Source organism: Ambystoma mexicanum, chromosome 11 (assembly GCF_040938575.1).
Source record: "Ambystoma mexicanum isolate Mex_15411 chromosome 11, UKY_AmexF1_1, whole genome shotgun sequence".
Classification (NCBI taxonomy): Eukaryota; Metazoa; Chordata; class Amphibia; order Caudata; family Ambystomatidae; genus Ambystoma; species Ambystoma mexicanum.
Window position 1 is genome coordinate 224070691 of NC_090934.1, and position 22233 is coordinate 224092923.

The window sequence follows — 22233 nt, forward strand, 5'->3', positions numbered from 1 at the left end:
TCCAGAACTTAAACCATAATCCATGGATGGCTTTAAGCATCAACTCCCCTATTTGGTGCAAAGCACTTTTTCCTTTTATGTGGAACCATTAAATAGGTTATATTTATTCCAGGCTAAGGGTTGTTTTAGGTAAGTAAAGGCGGTAGGGGTCTTTTGTTGCATACTTACTGCTCAGCCAGGTTTAGTTTGAGCAATCCTTCCCTTGAGGCAACTTTGAAAAAAAGCAGGGCCAGTCCATAAATATACAAAATTGGCAAAGTTCACACTGCTTCACTAAATATTACATTTTATTCCTTAGGCTAACATTTCTTTGAGATAATGCATGGTCATACTATTCATTCTCTGCCTGCCCCGCCCCCATCTCAGATGTACCTAAATCAAGGCAACAGGCCTCCAGTGGAGCACCTCTAGAAATCTTAAGCATGCTTTTCCAGAAAGTCATTTCAAATTACTGAAGTCACTTATTGCCCTCCCCATAACAGCCCTGGAAAGCACATTTGGAGACACCTTTTGGAGGTTACTTTATCCCCAACGTTTTGAAGAGATTTCTTGTACGTACAATTGAAGGACTTCACATCTGCCATTTAAATTTGTAATCTAGCCACTGTGCTTCTTGAATGATCTTCAAGTTTGAAGAATGGGAAAAGATAACTCCAGGATTGTAATATGAAGTGATTTATTCCAGGGATACACCGCCATTGGGACATCATTTGAGCATTGAGCATTGTCGGGAGAGCCAGCTCGTACTCCTGGCGGCCCCTTGATACAACTAGCAACTCGCTCATGACCACTGGTTAATGGATTGTAGTGTTATCGCTGGATGAACTAAAAGATAAGAGGGCTCAGGTGAGAGGCCTGCTTACTTTCGGCAGTTGCCATCGTTGTTCCTCCTCTAGCTCCTCAGGAGCTTACCTAATGGCTGCTAATGGGTTACAGTAGGGCCACAGGGTGGGAACTACTCTTTCCATCCTCACCTTATTAGCAGTACGTTGCAGATGTGGTGCGTACATGAAGAGGGATGCCCAGGAAGAAAAAGGTGTTCTCATTGGGGCAGGAGAGCTGTTCAGGGAGCCGGAACAAAATACAGTAAGGCAGGCATGGTATCATAAGTATGACACTGACACAAGAGCTACACGTTTCAAATCCTTTATTAAATTCTTGGGGTTTGCAAAAACTCCTACTTTGCCCTATAGTTATGATGGGAGTAGTCTCTACCATCAAATAATAAAGAAAACACAGTCCTAGTCAGTCTATGTCAAAACAAAATGGCCAATATTAAAAAAAAACGAATGCCTGCCCTATCTCTTATACAAAAAGTGTGTAAAGGGGAATGTGCATGCAAAGGAAAGTCAGTGCTATAACATAAAGGATCAAGACGGCTGATTTAGCTCTCCTCCCCACATTGGGACAGTAAGGCGGCCCCCGTAGACAGGATGACACACTCTGGCTCAGGTTATTAAAAAAAAGGCAGTTCAAAATGTGCATCGAGGCCCACTTGGCCTTTCATGTTACAGTCACTTAAGTTCACCAAAAGGTTTGTTCACGGTACAACAACATTCACGTTCGTCTCCCTCTGTCGGGCTCAGACCCCTCAAGGCATCAACAGTTCACGGCAGCCTCCTCAGTCTGGCTCGGACCTCTCAAGAAAAGTACCATATCAAGGCAGAATCTTAGTTTAAATATGACTGATAACTTAAATTCTTATGTGTTCATGTTTGTAACTATTTGTACTTTTGTTACTGGTAGGCATATTTAAGCTTTTTTTACACCCACAATATCACTACCTGCAATTTAATCAAGCACAAAGGTAATGTGTTAAACACTTCCTGTGAAATCATCTGTGTGTGATGCCACTTCTGCTTCCCTTGGAAATATGGTGAAGTGACTGGCATCCATGATCAGCTAGTAACCATCTACCTGCAGTATTATTGATCCTTAAATAGTAGTAGTAGAAGTAAGAGTAGTGTGGTACAGTATTCCTCCAGCTAGAATAATTGATTATGTAGGCCTTATCTAGACTAATAAGGGAGAAATGCATTGCCAACTAAAGAAGCCAACTTGTCTGCCTGCTCTTAATTCTGGGGGAAAGATGATGCACTGGAGCAGGGACCGGAAAGGACACCAGATGTAATTCTTTCAGGAGAGGGGTAATCATACAGCCTTGCTTCCCCTCCCAATTTGAAACTGATGCCTGAATGTATTTGGACAGGCTCAGATGAATTCCACCACAGACAGCTTAACCTATAGGAAGTGTCTACCAACCCTGTTGAAGGCTTATCTCCTTATCTCCCCATGTGCATTGCCTGGCCACTCCTCACCAAGCCTCCATCAACCCACACTCACTTACTGAAACCACCGCTCCGCACCCCCTCCAGTGCTCAACAACCCACCTGCAGTACTCACCAGCCAGCCTCCCCCATCAGTCTCCATGTCGCAGTAGACCTGCCGGGCTCGGCAATCAGGCAGGTAGATTGTGTACGAACCGCTCAGAGAGTTCCCTCTGATCAGAAGGTCAGCACAGCTCCGGGCACCTGGAATCCAGAAAGTGAATGTCATGTGGTGTGTACCTATCACCCAACAACCCATTCAAGTCACTAACCAGCCATATTATGCATCACCCTGCAACTCCTTCTCTCACTTACCTTATGAATCACATTTTCCCCCACACCCTCTCTTCTGACCTGGCAACCCAGTCATCACTCACACCCACTATCCTGGCTCATGTGACACATAAAGCACCACTCCAAGCCCCTTCAGCCACTTATCTGCCAAATCAGGTATCATGCCATACCCTTCTTCTTTTACCTGTCATGCGAGGTGTCATCACACAATATCTCCTTCCTCTCACTTTTCACACCAGGTATTACATGACAACCTTCCCTTTCACTCTCCTGAGGCACTAGATATTCCCTGCAGCTCTTCCTCTAACATACCATCCCGATCACTCGCAACCTGTTGCCTCACTCCCCTCCAAACCAGGGTTCACTCCATATTCTCACACTACAACTTCACTTTAAAAGAAATGTACAGTGGTGGAGCAATGGAGGGGATAGCAAGATGTCCTCAATTTCGTATTTCTGAGCTTCCGGCTCCCCCTGGGACCAAGAGGAAGGGACGGTCAGGTGTCTGGTGTACATGGTCTCCCGTTTGCATTTCCAGAGCAAACCTCAAAACCATGGTCTACACTGCCTTTATTTGGCTTCAACAATCGTAGAATACATTTCCTGCTAAGGACGTCTTGGGCAACTCCTAAAATGAGACCCCCTACTGTACATTGCTGGCCTCCACCTACAGTGAATCATTTGGTCTCTTGCCAGAGGCGCTGACCTTTCCTCCTATGACACACTCACCCATGCAATTAAACCCACTGCAACCCCAGATGATGATTCAACTTCAGTAAAGCACGCTAGGGACATCCTCGATGGACATCTTCACCACTTGGCTTCCACCTCGCAGTGGACAAAGAAGACACAATAATAATGGCACAGATGTCATGAGATTTTACCCATTCAGCCTTGTGTAGGGGCGTCTAAGAGGACTAGGTATGACACCATCTCACTTCAGAAAGTCCCCTCATAATAGAACTTTTAGCATAGGCTTTACAGGGCTGGGTAGAATATATCCATTGAAGGGGATTTGCTAAAGAAGTCTTACATAATATCCTTTGAAGATATATTGGGTTATGTTTATGTATAGGTAGAAAGAATAGTAGTGTTAATTAATTAATTGATGTAACCATTCAGCATAGCCAAACACTAAGCAGCTTGATCCTATCATACATGCAAACATACAAACATGCTTACATATGTAATGTGGTTTTGAATAGTCCAGTACATTCATACCTATGCAAACATATAGGCATAGTGAGTAGGCAGTGGAACCATATTCACTCCATTTTCTGTTTAGTAAAATAGACAGCATCTTGCTTGGAAGCTAAGAAAAACAACTTGTGACGTTGAGGCTTGAGGTAAGGACATTCAAGGCTTGTTAGATAAATCCTCTTCGAGCCGTTACTGATAAATCAGCTTGGTGCCGTTACTGATAAATCGGCATGAATCTGACACCAATAATTTCTTTAGGGAGCTTGGGGGTTTTACCTACCAATATTGTTTACCATTATCCTAATTGAGAAACCTTATAAATAGGCTGTTGGCCCATAGCTCGGTGCTGCTGTTGATGCTGACACGAAGCCTGGGGTTAGAGGGTGCAGGCTCTAAGCCTCACCTTCAGTCATGTTTGATTTATGCTTTGAAATGCATTGGGTTTTTGCTTGACTGAATAATGTGCAATTCTGGTCCCATGGTTTGTGCTTTGCATTGAATTGTTTCAATTATTTTGATGTGCAAGATTGCTTCATTGAAGTAAGCGTTTGGTTTGTTTTGGAAGAAATAGAAACCGTTTTGAGTACCTTTGAATAATATTGCTTCATTGAACTGAGCATTGTGGTTCGATTTAGAACTATTGTGCCATTCCTTTGAGAGAGGATGAAAAGAGCTTTTTATGAGGATTATGTAAATTAAGCCCCAAGTTGGGAGAATTATTGATGTCAAGTTGAAGTAGTTAAAGACCGATGATTATGATAACATTGAAAATGACTAAAAAAATGTGTTTGAACCATGTGTTGATTTAGCTAGAAGAACTGAGAGACTTTTGTGATTGTAAATAAAATGCTTATTTTATATACAACGCTGGTCATTCTCCTCTCTGGTATATTACTGGCACTGTGAGTATTATGAAACAGCTGATCAAAAGCACTGCAGTATTTGTTTATTTTGCCTCTCCGAAGTCTTTCTATCGCTCTCCTCACTGTGTGTGCATTTGGAAGTGTCATAAGAATTGACGAGGAATGGTTGCAGAACTTGTGAGTAAGATGTCCGGTTTTGAGGGTTGTAAAATGCTAATGATGTGAGGGAGGGAAGGGGACACACCTTGAGGCCCATGAATCAAAAATATAATAATTGTAGCAAGAGCACATATGAACTCTGGATGGGCTGGGGAGACGTCCAGTGACTGATTGCTCCTTCCATCCGTATAAGAGGGATGCTAGAGCCCTCTCTCAGCTGAGCAGAGAAAGAGGGCAGAGTGTTTATCTAGAGGGGAGGTCGTTAGACAGATAATTTAAGGCTGCCTTTCTCAACAACTGTGCAGCCAGATTCTGCGCAAACCACCCCTAACACATAACATGTTAACAAAGCAGGCCCTAAGCAATTAAACAGCTCTACCTCAAATGAACCTTCATGATTTCACCGCTGTTCTGCTTACTTGTTCACTCAGCTCTCTGTTCTCCCACTAACACAGTGATGAAAAGAAGGCACTCACAAACCCTCAACCATGATTGGGCCTTCTCCTAACCATAATCAGTGTAGTGCAAGAAACATGCAGTGCAGAGTTTGCAATGAAAAGCATCACTTTGTTGTAGGTTGCCAGCTGGCCCCATAACCCGACTTAGAACTGCTCCAAGAGAAGGTTCTCACCCCAGACAGCACCACACTGGATCCCCACCCAAAAGACTTAATTCCAGAGCCCCAATAAGCCCACCACAAACTGCCAGGCCACAACAAAAACAACTCTTATTTCTTCAGTATCAGTGCCACCAGCAACATTGTGTTCACAATGGCTGTAAACCCCTAATGCCACTGAACCATCAATGTCACTTCAATGCATGCACTCCTTGCCACTGAATCTCTGCCAACGTAATTGCTCTCAAAAGGCATGCAGGTGTGTACCCATAGCAGTTTCTCTTATAGTGCTTAATGCAGCTCACATCCTCCATGTGCTGGACACACATGACAGCACACTGCTGGTTCCATGGTTGCTTCATTGCTGACAGTGACCACCAACTCTGCCACATCTGAGCTGTACATCACAAAACAAGGACAGCCGCACTCATGAGTTACACCACAGCCACTGAACTCAAACATTTATGAAACAAAGATTCCACTCTGCCACACCTCAAAATATTGAGTCCTTCATGACAAAATGAACACCTCTTTTTGACAGACACAAGGATAAAGACAAATAAGTGCACCTTCACGTTGGTGACAAAATCCAGTGCATTGCCTGTGACACAGGTGGATCTCATTCCAAACGGATTGCTAGATCAAATAAGAGCTTGACTAAATCCAAGGCTTTGAAATCAGTGAAAACATGACTGATCCCACACTTTGGGTCCCACCTATTGTAACAGCTCCCAAGCTATAAATACATTGTGAAATATGGCTGTGTGTGAACATTTACCTTCCCAATAAGTCTATCAAATCAGAATAGCGGATATGCCCCATCATCCGCTACACATTGCTGTACTGAGTAGGACCCATCTAAAATGAAACGCCCTTCCAGATACCACCACCTGGGCCTATGTCTGGACACCAGAAACATCCCCAAATTCACCACATACAAGTGAATCGGTAGATGCAAGAGGGTCAGTTTTATTTTGTTATCCAATGGGGAAAAATCCAAAGCACCATTTTGCAGCTGTAACCTACTATTAAATTCAGGGATTATCAAGCTGCAAAAAAGTAAAAAGCACATGGGAGCAAGCAAACTGGGGGTCAGCAATGTTGTTGTGAAATGCATCAACTTTGTATATATGTATATGGAACTAAATGGATGATGCTCATCTACTTAATAATAAAAGGCCAAATGTATGTTTAGCCGATGCTGTCATGCGCAGTAGAGGCTGCATGAACACACACAGTGCTCTGCTAGAGGGAGCTGTTGCATGAGGATATACAGTGGTCCAATGTGCATAGCTGAGCCTGTTGTCACCGCTAGATGGAGCCATAGGGTAAGAATATATAGTGGTCCTGCTGTGTGAATGAAAATCTGCACTTTGGCCTGTGTACATAGGCCTGTACACTAGCGTGCTCTATATGTTTAATGTTCAGAAGTTAAATGGTTTGGCCACGGAGCCCTTTGTCGTCTTAGTGGAGACTGTGTCATCAACATTCTTGTGAAGGGAGAAATAAAGTCAGTTGGAGTGAGCTGCTGTTTCTTGCCTCAGGGAAGGCCTGGGTGGGGTTGTGTGCTCTTAGGGACAGGGCCCACCCTTGTGGTCTTCATAGCTGGTGCTCAGATAGCATTACATGTATCCTCAAAGGTACTTGGACCCTGCCAGTATCGCTGGTTTATTTCAGGGTTGTGTGGCCTCACTTTGGACTGCCTTGGAGCGAGCACTGAGAGAGACAGCACTCCAGGGGTTTTCTCTGGGGCCTGGAGCTTGATCATCACTGCCACCTGAGCCCAGGAAGAAGTTACTGGAACCCCACTCCCGCCCTCACCATAGAAGCTTTCTTTCTGATCCACTGCAAAGGGTATTTTTCAGCCTTTTGCTCTGCCCCTGAGTCTCAAAGGGACACCAGCAGCTTGAGGAACCCTTGCACATTGCAAAAGTAAGCCAGCAACTGCTTTTTATATATGGGTTTTCTAATTCCAGGCAGTCTGCATCTCTCCTTCATAAGGACTAGCCTAGGTTCAGGACTGGCTAAGGAGAATCGTTCCATCCTCACAAAGGCCTTCTGGGACTCAAAGTTCTGGACTAGGGCTCTGAGACCATTTCAGCATAAGAATTGATAGCTCCTTCTCTATAATGGAAAGCTGTGCTAATTTAAGCCCAGGTGCATTCTGTCCCTTATAGTCGTGTGCACTGCTTTGTAGTGTTAACGGCTTACATCTGGAGTGACATAACTACTTCTCGCCCCTCTACCCTTGACAACCCTCGTGTAGCAAAGGAAGTGCACTGGACTTTTACTTGTGCGGCGTGCTCTATGCTGGGTGTCGCCTTTATTTAGTGCCATGCTGTCTTAGGTGGGATGTTCATGGTATCATTCCCTTTAATTTTAGAGCAAGATGTAAGAACCAATTGGGCCACCCATCACCACCCTTCCTTCCCTACTCTCCTACCGGGAACCACCTCCTGTGGATATTCCTGAAACCAGGGAAGAGCTTGATGAAAAGGAGACCGGTGAGGGGTGGGGCGAGGGGTAACAAAGGTCATGCGTGCTGACCCTTACTACTCAGGGGGTTCTTTTGCATGTTACTGGCACAGTTCCTGCTTGCCTACGCCTCTTTCAACCCATTCACATGTCCCATTGCTTGGCAGTCCCATAGCCCGACCTTTTGTAAGGTAGACTCCCTATTTATTTTTTTTTCGGGGATCGATTTCTCAAAACGGGAGGCAAATATAAGTTTTCTATATCAAAAACAAGAAAAAGATGACCCCGCTCTATACCGGTTGAAGGTAGGGTTGGTGGTGCTTTTACATAATTAGGAAATTAACAAATTGGCATATTTATCCATAGTGCATACACTTGTTTACGATGTACTTACACATATATTAGAACCAAACACCTTATTCCATGCAAAAGTTTTCAATTTATTAATAGTTTGTTAAAATTAAAGAACAATGAAGAAAAATAGAAAAGAAAAAGGACAATCTGGAAAGACTGTAAAACATTGAGAGTCTTTGTTAATTTAGTCAGATCGACCCCTGTATGAATGATTTTTTAATAAGTGTGAGGGTTCATCTACCACCCTTTTTCCTTTTTCTTTTCTATTTTTTCTTCACTGTTCTTTAATTTGAATGAACTATTAATAAATTGAAAACTTTTGCATCGAATAAGGTGTTTGGTGCTAATATATGTGTAAGTACATCGTAAACAACTGTATCCACTATGGATAGATATGTCAATTTGTTAATTTCCTAATTATTTATTTATTTATTTTATTTGTGTTTAACAAAAGTAATTGTTTTTACAAAGGCGAAATTCTCTTTGTTGTTTGTGGTTTGAGTCATTTCTTACTTCCTTTTCTGCAGTTCTTTTTGTTCTTTTTCTTTTTCGATTTTTCCTAGGGCAATTTGTAAGATTTTTGTGGTGGCGATTGTCCATGCAGTCTTTTGGCCGCTGATCATGCTTGGCCACCAGGTCGTTTCTTTGCGATCCGCATAGGGCTCTAGGACCGGTTTTAGGTAGCTTTCTCTGGTTGTTAGCAGTGCCGGGCATGAGGTCACTAGATGACGGATGGATTCTATTTCATCGTCCTGTTTGCATAGTCTGCATGCATTAGAATTTGACAGACCTCTGCTGTGCCGAATTTCATTGGCCGGAAGTAGATTTAATCTGCCTCTGAGGAAGAGGTGACGGAGCGGTTTGCTAGGGAATTTTTTGTAGATTTCTGCATGGTCGTTTGCTTTTCTGGAGAAAGGTGGCAGATGTCTTAAGAGTTTATTCTTGTCCGCCCTTTCTAGAATGTTGATCCAATAAAGTTCTTCTAGTTTTCTTTTTATTCTGAGTGGTTTTCGTAGCAGCTCATCCTCTGAGCATGCGATTGCCTCCAATTGGGCCTTTTTTTTCATCTCCCAGCCGGCTAGCATTTTGGATCTGCCTGACTTGATTTCTTTGTATAGCAACTTATATAAGGGCGATGCTTCCGGAAGCAGGATGTTTCTATAGAGTGGCATGCTGCTATTTTCCGCTGTGGCCTTTAGAGAGATGAGGCCCAACTCTCTTCTGATGGCTGGCATTGAGGTTGGGTTGGGGAGTGACAGCACGGACCTCCAGAAGAAGCCTTCAATCTTTTCCCAGATCTCCACCGGTAGCGCTGGCATAGCTTTGGCTCCATATAGCAGGGTAGAGACCACTTTTGCTTTGTAGTAGTTTAGCAGGGGTATCAAGGAGAAGCGGCCGAATTTGTTGTCTAACATGCACGCTTGAATTGTTGATGATTTTGCTTTCGACCAGATAAATCGTTGCATGCATGCTTCTGAGCAAGAGTTATCCAGTGCGACCCCCAGGTATTTAAATTCCGCCACTCCTTCAATTTTGTTGCTCTCAACTGCCATGATGTGCTCTTTGACCGCTTGTTGTTTTTTTTTCTCTAGGATCATTATATTTGTTTTCTTTATGTTGATTTGCAGTTTGTTTGTTTCTATATACCTTGATAGGTTGCTTAGTTGCCTCTGAAGGCTGATCGGTGTTGGATCCACTAAGATGATGTCATCAGCGTCTAGTGTTCTTTGGACCGGCGATCCTCCAATACTTGGTGGGAATGCTTTCACCGTTGTTGTTGAGTCCTTGTAATCTCCTAGAAAAGCTGAACAATGCCGGTGCAAGTGGGCAGCCCTGCTTTACCCCTCTTGTTGTGATTGCGTCCGATAGTATGCCTTTTTAGTTCAGCTTTACTTGCATCGATGTTCCCGAGTATAGTGCTTTTAGTGGATTCAAAATCTTTTCGGGACAGTTGGCAGCCAAGAGTTTTGCCCACAGTATTGATCTATCTACCATGTCGAATGCTTGTGACAGGTCTATGAATGCCAGATACATCCTTTTTTTTTTCTTTTTTTTAAAAAAGTTTTTATTAAAATTTTTGAACAAACAAACAATAAAACCAAACAAACAGTGCATGTTCAACAGTTTCATTACACTTTTTAAATTCCCTAACCACTACTCCCACTACCCCACCCCCCTTGCGAGTCTATCACCTTGAGTCATCAGATTCCACACCCTGTGGTTCAGTCTCCTCCTCAACAGGTTCAGTCGGGTCATCTAATGACCCAAACAGTCCGGCTATCAGTGATTTCCTGGCCATCAGGGACTCATTCTCCTCCTCCCCCCCATTGCTGCACGCCTCTTGCCATGCTATGGTTTCGGCTTCTGCCCATTTTTGCAAGTCTTTCCCACCACACCTCTATCCTCGGCACATGGCATGACTTCCATCCCATGTGAATCCTTCTCTTTGCAAGCACATAAGACAGGTCCCTTAGTTTGCTTACATGCCTGAGTTTCCGTGGTCTGGGGAACCCCCCCAGCAGGCAGGCCCATACCATGTCCAGAACCTCTCTATGATCGGGCAAGACCAAAACATATGCACCATGCCTGCATTCTCTTCGTCGCACTTGGGGCATGCTTGCCGACCTGCATTCTCGAACCTCGATATCCTCCAAGGCGTCATATAAGCCCTGTGTGCTATGTAAAGCTGTATCTGTTTCAGTCTCGGGTTTCTAGACACCTTATTATGATACCTTTGCACCTGTTCCCACATCCCATCTCCCATTTGGGCTCCAACCTCTGTTTCCCAATCCATTCTCAGCTGCGTGACCTCCTTCCCCAGTTTAGAGATCAACATCTGTACATTCTGGAGACCTCATTGCCCCCCTCAGCTATATCATATATAACGTCTATGGTGGCATCCAGTTCTTCCTCCAACACAGTTTCGGGCCACATTCTCTTAATCCTCTGTATCATTCTGTGGTACGTGATGTACTGGCCTTCGTGCAACACAGCCTCCTCCCGCAGCCCCTCGAAGGTAACACAAGAGCCCCCCTGCCAAATATCCCCAATCTTTGCCACCCCAGCCGGCTCCCAGTGGGTCTGGAGTATCAGTCGCAGCTGAGCGTCTGCCCCTGTCAATACCACCAATGGCATCTGCGGCGAGCATGGGGACGGGTTCCCCATCAATTGGCATGCCCTGCGCCACACCTTCCACCCCAGCAGCATCAATTTAGGGCGCCCCACCATCTCCGCCCTGGGTGCCCACATAAGTTCTTTCAGATAAAAGGGTCCACAGTCCCGCCCAAACAGCCTGAATTCGGAGGTCTCTTCATCAGATAGCCATTTGGCAACATATTGCAACTGGCTCGCCACGTAGTACGCCTCGTAATTGGGCAGCTTTATACCCCCTTTGTCATGGAAGTTCTGGAGCTTCCATAACGCCACTCTGTTTCGCGTGCCATGCCACAGAAAGTGCCTACACATGCTATTCAGTTTGGCAAAAAACCCTTTAGGAATCAGATACGGAATATTTCCGAAGTAATGTAGGAGCCTTGGCAGGACCACCATCTTTAGCATCGCCCCCCACCCCATCATCGCCAAAGGCAGCTTTGCCCAAAACCGCATGCATTTCTCAATTTTTTGGATTGCCACCTCTGTATTACACCTATGCTCCTCCCCCACGGTGTGATATATATCTATCCCCAGGTACCGAAAAGTACTAACCGCCCACGGTACCTGTAAGACCGGTAGCCTCTCCGCTGGAACCCCTTTATACCCCCCCAAAGGGAACAGACTAGACTTCTGGGGGTTCACCGCTATGCCTGATAGCCCAGCGTATCTCCCAAGCACTTCCAAAATGTACTGGAGTTCTCCTCTGGGTACCGCACATACAGCAACATGTCGTCCGGATATAGGGAGACCAAATGTCGCTCCCCGTTCACCTCGATGCCTATGGTGTCATATTGCTGCCTCGCCAGATACATCCTTGACAACCCTCCTGGGTTTTGCTTTTGAGGAGCATGATATTGACAATGGTCCCGGAGTTTTTTCGAAATCCTGCTTGGAATGGATCATTAAGAGTAGCGGTTTTCATCCGGGCTTGAAAATCACGCAAGAGGAGTGAGGCAAACACTTTTCCAATCGTGTCTAAGAGTGCGATTGGTCGGTAGTTTTGTGGGTTCCTCCTGTCTCCCTTTTTAAATATTGGGACGACCACAGCCGTGGTCCATGATCTCGGTAGCAATCTGCTGGCGGCACGTGTTTTAAAGACCATGCTGATGAAGGTAGACCATTCTTCAGGAAAGTTTTTCAGGTCGACATTTGTCACTGCGTCCAGTCCTGGGGTCCTTGAGTTTTTTAGTTTGCAGATGACTGTTCTCTCTGTCCGCTACATCTACCCACTCATCGCTAGTCTCGATGTTATCAGTATTTGTCATCTCAGCTGAGCCTCTAAAGACTGCGTTGATGTGAGCTATCCAGCTGATTTCGCTCACGCTGTTTGTCTGACTTGGCTCGGTGTATGCTCCTGTGGATTTAATCAGCATCCAGAATGCTCTGGCATTCTTTCCCCCCATTTTTGTCAGCATTGCTTCAGAGTCTTTTTGGTATAGGGTGAGTCGTTGATTTCTTAGTCATGCTTTGCATAAAATTGTTACTTTGCGCAGTTCCCTTTGTGCTTCCTCAGTATTTAAGTTTCTTGCCTTCCTTTTTAGGCATCTTAAAACAGCTCTTTTCGCCACCAGCTGCTTATCATACTGAGGTGCTAAGTGATCTTTCAAGGCAGGATTTTTCCTTGTCTTCACCTTATATGGGGGCAGTAATGGTTGATAGTCCGGTTCTGTGTCCTCTTGCATTGTTTTGGAACCCAAATGGTTGTGGTAATTGAGTGTTAGCTCTTTTATTCTTTGCTCTGTTAATTTTAGTCGGGACCCTTGATTGTTGCACTCTGTTTGTGATTCAGTCCTCAATGTTTCCTGGCTCGACATCGCCCAGGTTGCGTTGAGTAAATTGTGGTTGCTTGTGACTGTTTTTATGACTTCAAATGAAGTTGCCAGTTTTAGCATGTTGTCACTCGCAAATATGTAGTCGATAGTGGCACTTGAGATGTCTCTCTCCCATGTCGGCCATGGGTTTGGATTTGGGATCGCATGCCCGAAATTAAAACAGCCCCACGACTCCATCAACTCCAACCATCGTATTCCTCTTTTCTCCGCTGGAGTGGTGTCATGTTTCCTCTCTTCCTCTCTTACGATATCGGACATCTAGCGTTTAGATCCCCGCATATTATGATGTGGGTCACTCCGTTTTCAGTATAGAGCGTACCAACTGTTTCGATGGAGTTTGAAAAGGCTTCATCCGTTGTAATTTGGGGGTTCCAATAGACGACGATAATTGCGACCAGTAGTTTCTTGTCTCTTCTGTTTTTTTTAGGATCAGGCACGGTCCAGCTTGTCAGCACTGCTAGGTGAGTCAGGGAGACTGACAGAGGCCGTTTCATGGTGATTCCTCTGCCTGATTGGACCGCCAGTAAAATTCCTGCAGATGGATGGCCCAGAGCGTTTTTTTGCTGGTGAGTTCACTATAGTAAACCCGTCGAGGTGTGGAGTTTCTGATAGCCAAGTTTCTTGAAGAGCCAAGATGTCATAGTCGTTTAAGTTAACGTCGCCTCTTTGCATCAAATGCCTGTATCCACGAGTGTTCCAGGACCCGAACCGAAAGTTAAGGTGGTCGTTGGGTAGACAGGTTCTTCTAGCTTCTGTTAGGAAAGATTTCATAATTGTAGGTAATTTTCCTTCCATGTGGCAACCCCCAAACGTTTTGCTGTTGTTTTACACCACCCTGATCTAGACTTTGCCAGTGAAGCGCAGCCTTCCGCAGCACTCCTCTGGGCTTTCACTCCATTCTTACAGGGAAACTGACATGCCCTTAAGACAGTCAGTACCGGGAGACTTCGTTTCCCTTAGTCCTTTCCTCATGTTGCAGCTTTTGAGCAACATGAAACAAGAGGGCACCGTAACTTACATTACCGCGCTCTTGGGTCTCTAGTCATTCCAATGGCCCTAGAAACTCTTGCTGGACTTATCATGAAATGTGCAAGTGTGTCATGGATGGGAGTAGTGGCAGCTATCGTTTCTTTGTGTTCTGAACCCCTTTTTGCCATGTTAACCGCACTTCCCGCGTTTGGCCCAAATGGGTGGCCTGGCCTCCAAAATGGCCATGCCACGAGGTTCTTTGTCCTGTCTGCTGACCGTCTTGCCCCTTCACCTTCCCCCAGGTCGAGCCGACCCGGGGCAGTCCTTATTTGGTCATGCACTTTCCCGCGAAACACAACGCTTTCGCAGGTTTCTGCATGCCTTGTGTGTGCCTCCAGGATGTGGGCTGGGATGTCTGTTCCCAATACACATCCTGGGTGCCAGAGAATCTAGAGTGTCCTGAATGCCTGGGACCATCGTGGTCCGTGATAGGTCCATGTATGGTGTGAGTGTTTGTGAGTGGATCTCCCATTGGGCCCTTTCCGTTTTGGCGCGAAGGGAACTCTGGATAAGAGGAGGCTGAAAACCCCACTACCAGGTCGATCTCCCGAGTTCTCACGAACAAAGGATAAGGAGCCAAGTATCCTGTAACTAAGAACCTGAGTCGAGGAATCGCTGGTGACCCGCTGAAGGTTTGGCACCCTGCACTGCTGTCGTCCTGCGAGACCACTCGGCCTCTGATCGAACGAGAAGGTCTGCAAAGGCGCTTCGACCCTTTAGAATAGTGGGAACAACTATTCTCAGCATCTTCACCAAATCCTGTATGTAAGCCTTCGGAAGCGTCCCTGGGCCATCCAGTGGACTGACCAGCCTACACAGGGACCTTGCTCTGTCACTGCCGTCTGGCTTACTGCTAATCCCGTGTCCTCGGCACTCTCACACGATTCGTACACTTGGAGTTCCCAGGTCTGAAGTGAGATGTGTGCTTTAGGACCGGAATACACGCAGTTGCCGCGTTGCCCATCTGTGGTAACAATCTGTGCGTGTTCGCTGGATTTGGGACACCCTCGACCCTGACTCTTGCTGTCGCGGAATCTACACGGCGTCGAGACATCCTGCTGATCGCATCTGAACTTGCCAGTACCGAAACAGAACCAGAAAAGCCTGGGTCAGCCTGCATCGGGGACCGGTGAGTAGTCAATACCCTAACCAGTCGCCCTCCCGCAGGAGCCTGTGGCTTTCCATCGCTGTCGTAAAGAGCAACCCTTTTCCGCACTCACGCCCTGCTTCTGCCCACAAGAGGAGGCCGCGCTTGAGTAGCGGGGAACTGTTCATCATCGTTTTGTTCACCTCTCTGAACTGCCTGATTTCCCTGAAGAGACTCCCCTTTGCCTGTTGGCAAAGGGCTCGGACTTCCTTCTAGTTAGGTGGCCTCTGATGTCGAACTGGGTCTAACGATTACTTGCACTGCCTGTTTTCCTCCCCATCTTGGTGGTCCGCATATTTCGTGCTTCTAATTCCTTAGACCACTTGGTCTTGTATATATATTGTATTGCTTGTGATGTGTTGGTTTATTGGAGATTTACCGTGATTCTTTACTATGGTCGATGTTACAAAGGCCTTGTAATAAATGTGTCTATATTTTTAATATAACACCTGTCTGGAGTAATTTGTAAGCGTCCTTGCTTTGTGTGCTCATTGCGGGCTTTCAGTCACCCTCACCCCTCTTGAGACCTAGTCTTGACCGTCGCCATCGCTACCCTGATTGGTCTGGCTTGTCCAGAGGTTACCCTGTTCCAAGAAACTAGGCTGGCCTTCTGAACCTCTGCCCCTCCAGGATAGAGTTCAGAAATCCATCTTAACAAATTGGTGGCAGCGGTGGGATACGACTGAAGGTATCCAGTGTTGCGCACGAGCGAAGGCGTTTCAAGTTATTCCTAACAGGACACATAGTGAATTGTCGTAGTATAACTCTTTAAAGGCCATAGTCCTATCGAAACAGTATGGAAACAGGTACCTTGTTAACTTTAAATGCTTCTAAATCCGAAACATTGAAAAAGATGTGTGCTGAAAGAGGCGTCTCCTCGCAAGGCACAAAAATGGAAATGATCCAAAGAATCGTGGCGTGGCAAGAAGCTCAGCTTGGCGCTATAGCTTCCGAGGACAGTGCAGAAGGAGGTGGGGCTGCTCTCATTGGTAGAACTGACAGTTCTGCCGCTGCACTGGTCCACCGCGACCATGAGGACAGGGAGGATGAAATGTCCAATGTTTCCTCTGCCAGTGCTGATGGGGAGGCCATACTTTAATTCAAGAAGCAAGAACTGCTGTTTAGGCAAAAGGAGCTTGATTTTAATATGGCCAAACTAAAAATCGAACAGGCAGAAAAACAGAAAGACAGGGATCACCAGTTGGAACTGGCCAAGCTTCAAGTTGCCAATGGATCCAAGGGTCCTGGACATGGGTCTGGGGCCTCCTCTCATCCACGGTTTCCAAAAGATCTGCTCAGTGTATATGAGGAAAAGAATGACATTATGGGCTGGAATACATTTGAGTATGCATGTGAAGTTCAACAAGTTGACAATGCTGATAAAATTGCCTGGTTACTCAGCAGACTGCCCCATTCTGGCTGCAGTGCCATTATGGAAATGTCGAAGGCTGAGCGAGCAGATTTGCAATGTTGAAGCAAACTCTCATTTTAAAGTTTGGAAAGACTCCTGCCCAATATTTAAAACGATTCCGAGAGTATAAGAAAAAAGAAGGTGGTACTTGGGTATCTTATGTAACCGAATCCTTAAAAAACTTGACTGGCTGGGTCAAAGGTTATAAGGTTTCTACCTTTGAAGGTATGATAAGTCTTGTCATGCTGGAACATATTTTTGCATCTTCTTCCCCTGAGTTTAAGCAGCATTTGGCGGATTCTAAGGAGATAGATCCAAAGAAGCTTGCCATTACAGCAGATTTGTGGGTGTCACATTGAGTGTCCCATAAGGACAAGACTCAGCCTGGTAAGCAGGAGGAAGGGAAAAAGTCCAAAGATAAGGAGGGTGGAGAAACTGCTAAATCTTCTTCTCAAAAGGGATACAAAAAGAAAAATAAGGGTAAGACACAAGAGAACTCACAGGGTAGTGGAGGTCAACCTCCGAAACAGAACTCTGGTTATAATAAGCCTCCCTATGTAAACAGACCCAATGGATCTTGTTTTGCTTGCGGAGCAACTCACCACGTGAATGAGGATCCCAGATGCAAGGTCAAAACCTTGGGTGTCCACTCTGCTAATCTGGCCTTCTCCTCCTACGAGGAAGAAGAGATTACCGGAGCATCCTTCTCCTCAGACTCCTTCCCAAGTGGGATAGAAGCTGAGGTAGTTTTAGTTTCCCTGGGTTGCTGGGAGCCTAAAGTCGCCGAGGCTTATGCTAGGATTCCAGATAACACCAAGCACTACTTTAAAAACAGTGTGCTGATCAATGGAGTAGATACTCCAGCTCTTAGGGATAGTGGGTGCAGTCGAACTGTAGTGGATTCTATCTTAGTAGACTCAGAGGAAGTTGGCAGAGCTACTCTGATGCCCACTAAGTTGGCTGACGGCCCACCTCTCATGTTCCCAGTAATACCTGTAAATCTTAGTATCAATGGTAGAGCAGTCAGGATTTCAGTGAGCATTCAGAGAAGTGTCCAGGAAAGGTCTTGTTGGGCAACGATCTCCGAGCGTTAGGGCTCGTTGGAGACACTGCTGACAGACCCTGCACAAGGTCTCAAACTAGGGCAGCACTGACCAATATCAGTGAGCTGCCCCAGCTAAAGGGGAAACCCAAGGCTAAAGGTGTCAGAAAACCAAAACGAGGGAAAGAAAATATTCCCCCGAACTCACCTACCACTGCGGTGGAGGAAGTTGGTCATTCGCCTGGACCTGACGAGGAGACAGCGATACCTGAAGTGTTTGACCCTAATGACCATCCTGAACTAAACGACTTGTTAGTAGAAGGTGGTCCTGACAGGGACGAATTCAGTAAAGGCCAACGTGAGTGCCCATCTCTGGAAGGCCTAAGGAGACAGGCCTGCTCCCAGCTTGAGGGTGAACCTCCTGGGAAGCATCGGAATTATTGGGAAGGTGGACTCCTGTATAGTGAGCCTACAGAGTCTACAGAAGGAGACCATAGGAGGTTGGTGGTTCCCCTTGCTGTAAGACCCTTCCTCCTGCAGTTGGCGCATGAAGTGCTCCTTGCTGGTCACCTTGGTATTAAGAGGACCAAGCAAAGGTTATCCATGCACTTCTACTGGCCCAAGATGGGGGTACAAGTAGAAAGTCACTGCAGGAGTTGTGCCTCCTGCCAGTTATCTGGTAAGAGTGGCTCAACAATCCAAGCTCCATTGGTACCACTCCCAGTTGTGGGAATACCATTCGAAAGTCTAGGGATCGACATCGTTGATCCCCTTGACCCGCAAACATCCTCAGGCAATAGGTTTATCCTGGTGCTGGTCGACCATGCTACCAGGTATCCTGAGGCCATCCCATTAAAAACTGTAACTGCCAAGTCAGTTGCAAAAGCGTTACTTGGCATCTTTACTAGGGTTGGCTTCCCTAACGAAGTGGTGTCTGACCAAGGCAGCAACTTTATGTCAAAGTATATGCAGACTATGCGGAAAGAATGTGGGGTCACCTACAAGTTCTCTTTCGCATACCACCCCCAGACCAATGGTCTGGTGGAACGGTTCAACAGAACGTTAAAGAGTATGATTGGGGCTCTGGAAGAACCCCAAAGGTGAAAATGGGATCTTCTTTTACCATGCTTACTGTTTACCTACCGAGAGGTACCACAGGAGGGTGTTGGCTTCAGTCCCTTCGAACTTCTGTTTGGTCACCCTGTCCGGGGACCCTTAGCCATAGTCAAGGAGGGATGGGAGATGCCCACTCCCCTATTACTACCAACGTAGTAGACTATGGCCCTCATTAGGACCCTGGCGCTAAGGGGTTTGCGCCAGCGTTAGCTGCGCCGACCCCTTACCGCCAACTACGTGTTCCCATAGCGCCATGGTCATTTTTCCGCCCGCTTTTTGCGGGCGTAAAAATCCATGGCGCTATGGGACCTCGGTGTTAATTACGCCACCGTAGTGTACGGTGGCGTAATTAACACCTTCCCCACTCCCATTGAGCCCTATGGGGCCGAAATGGGAATGGGGAAGGGTAAATGGGTCAATGGGGACTTACCGCCCCGCCGACCTCGGAATGGGGCGGTAAGTCCGCCATCCGCCATGGCGTAAAGGGACTTTGCGCCATGGCGGAAAAGTCCGCCGATGGCGGAAAAAATCCGCCAGGGTCGTAATGAGGGCCTATGTGTTAGGGCTCAGAAAACGGATGGTACTCCTGATGGGTCTGGCTAGTGACAAGTTGAAGGCAGGACAAGCCCTGGTGAAACATTGGTATGACCAGAAAGCTTCCCTCATCAACTTCACACCTGGTCAGCAAGTCCTGATCATGAATCCCATAAGGCCTAGAGCTTCACAGGATAAATGGTCAGGCCCTTACACAGTGGTGGAGCCCCTGGGTGAGGTAAACTATTTAGTGGACCTTGGTAGGCCTGGACAGGCTCCAAAAGTGTTCCATGTAAATAGGCTGAAGGCTTTCGTCCCAAGAGTCGAAATAGCAGCACTGCTACTGGCTTCAGATGTTGAGGAAGAGGAGTCGGAACCTCTCCCCAACCTGTTCCAAAGCGGTCCTTCAGACAGCTCCTTTGAGGGTGTCCGAGTGGCCCCTCACCTGACTTCTGATCAGCAGGCGGAGGTGAAAAGTTTGCTTAGGCAATTTTCCCCCCTGTTTTCGCAGTCCCCTGGTTTGACACCTTGGTACAAACATAACATAGACACAGGAGACAGCGTACCTACCAAAAGTAGAGGATACAGAATGTCAGACAAAGTACGGTCTTACATTAAGACAGAGGTCAACAAAATGTTAGATCTTGGGGTGATTGAACCCTCTAGTAGTCCTTGGTCTAGCCCTGTGGTTTTGGTTCCAAATGCAGGTACTTCTGAATTGAGGTTCTGCATGGATTACAGGGCTCTGAATGCTGTCACCAAGACAGATGCACACCCCTTGCCTCGAACAGATGAGCTGGTCGATACCTTGGGTGCCTCCAAGTATCTCAGCACGTTTGACCACACTGCAGGCTATTGGCAAATAGCCCTAGCAGAACATGCCAAGGAGAAGACAGCGTTCTCAACTCCAGACGGTCTTTACCAGTTCAGGGTAATGCCGTTTGGGTTGAAGAATGCACCCGCCACTTTTCAGAGGTTTGTGAATCATGTGTTAAACGGGTTGGATGAATTCTGTCTTGCATATCTGGATGATATCGCAGTTTTCAGCGCCACCTGGGAAGACCATGTAAAACACCTCGGGATTGTGCTACAGGCTCTTCAGAAAGCAAACTGGACCATAAAGGCTAGTAAATGCCAGATTGGACAAGGCTCTGTGGTTTACTTTGGACATGAAGTAGGTGTAGGAAGGATACAGCCTCTACCCAGTAAAGTACAAGCAGTACAAGACTGGCCTACCCCCACTACACAGACCCAAGTGAGAGCCTTCTTAGGACTCACGGGGTATTACCGTAACTTCATGGCAGACTATGGTACCATAGCTGCCCCTCTGACTGCTCTCACAACTCCGAAGAAACCCAAGAAGGTAACTTGGACCGGCGAGTGTGAGAAGGCCTTCAATGGCTCAAAAGACTCCTTGTGCCAGGCCCCTGTTCTCAGGGCCCCTGATTACCAAAGACCTTTTATTGTGCAGACAGATGCCTCTGACAATGGGATAGGAGCTGTACTATCACAAGTAGATGAGAAGGGTAAGGAACACCCTATTGGTTTCACTAGTCGCTAGCTTAAGGACAGAGAGCTCAGATGGTCCACAGTAGAGAAATAATGTTTATCTGTTGTGTGGGCCCTACGGAAGCTGAGGCCCTACCTCTATGGGACCCACTTCACTGTGCAAACTGACCATAAGCCCTTAAAGTGGCTAATGAACATAAAGGGAGAGAATCCAAAGTTGCTTAGGTGGTCCATAAGTCTGCAAGGCTTTGACTTCACTATTGAGCATAGGCCAGGTGTCCAACATAGCAATGCTGATGGGTTGTCCAGAATGTTTAACCGACCTGAACAAGAAACTCATCCAGGGGTGGATTAGTTCTCCCTGTCCTTAGTCTGGGAGGGGCGAGTGTTAGGAAAGATTTCATAATTGTAGGTAATTTTCCTTCCATGTGGCAACCCCCAAACTGTTTGCTGTTTTACACCCTGATCTAGACTTTGCCAGAGAAGCGCAGCCTTCCGCAGCACTCCTCTGGGCTTTCACTCCATTCTCACAGGGAAACTGACATGCCCTTAAGACAGTCAGTACCGGGAGACTTCGTTTCCCTTAGTCCTTTCCTCATGTTGCAGCTTTTGAGCAACATGAAACAAGAGGGCACCGTAACTTACATTACCGCGCTCTTGGTTCTCTAGTCATTCCAATGGCCCTAGAAACTCTTGCTGGACTTATCATGAAATGTGCAAGTGTGTCACAGACGGGACTGGTGGCAGCTGTCGTTTCTTTGCGTTTTGAACCCCTTTTTGCCATGTTAACCGCGCTTCCCGCGTTTGGCCCAAATGGGTGGCCTGGCCTCCAAAATGGCCATGCCACGAGGTTCTTTGTCCTGTCCGCTGACCATCTTACCCCTTCACCTTCCCCCAGGTCTAGCCGACCCGGGGCAGTCCTTATTTGGTCATGCACTTTCCCGCGAAACACAACGCTTTCGCGGGCTTCTGCATGCCTTGTGTGTGCCTCCAGGATGTGGGCTGGGATGTCTGTTCCCAATACACATCCTGGGTGCCAGAGAGTCTAGACTGTCCTGAATGCCTGGGACCACCGTGGTCCGTGATAGGTCCACGTATGGTGTGAGCGGATCTCAAATTGCGCCCTCTCCGTTTTGGCGCGAAGGGAACTCTGGATAAGAGGAGGCTGAAAA

At 46.5% G+C, this 22233-nt stretch overlaps 1 long non-coding RNA gene across 11 annotated transcripts in view; it reads right to left on the reverse strand.

Moving 5' to 3' along the window:
- LOC138503294 (uncharacterized) overlaps nucleotides 1–22233 on the reverse strand; it is a 311300-nt gene that overhangs the window by 94622 nt on the left and 194445 nt on the right. For 10 of the 11 annotated variants that reach the window (XR_011279604.1, XR_011279607.1, XR_011279605.1 and 7 more), the window contains one exon: nucleotides 2404–2531. This is a non-coding gene — a long non-coding RNA (uncharacterized lncRNA). Of the gene's footprint in view, nucleotides 1–2390; nucleotides 2532–22233 lie in introns of all 11 variants that reach the window. The other variant, XR_011279610.1, reaches the window with a different exon arrangement.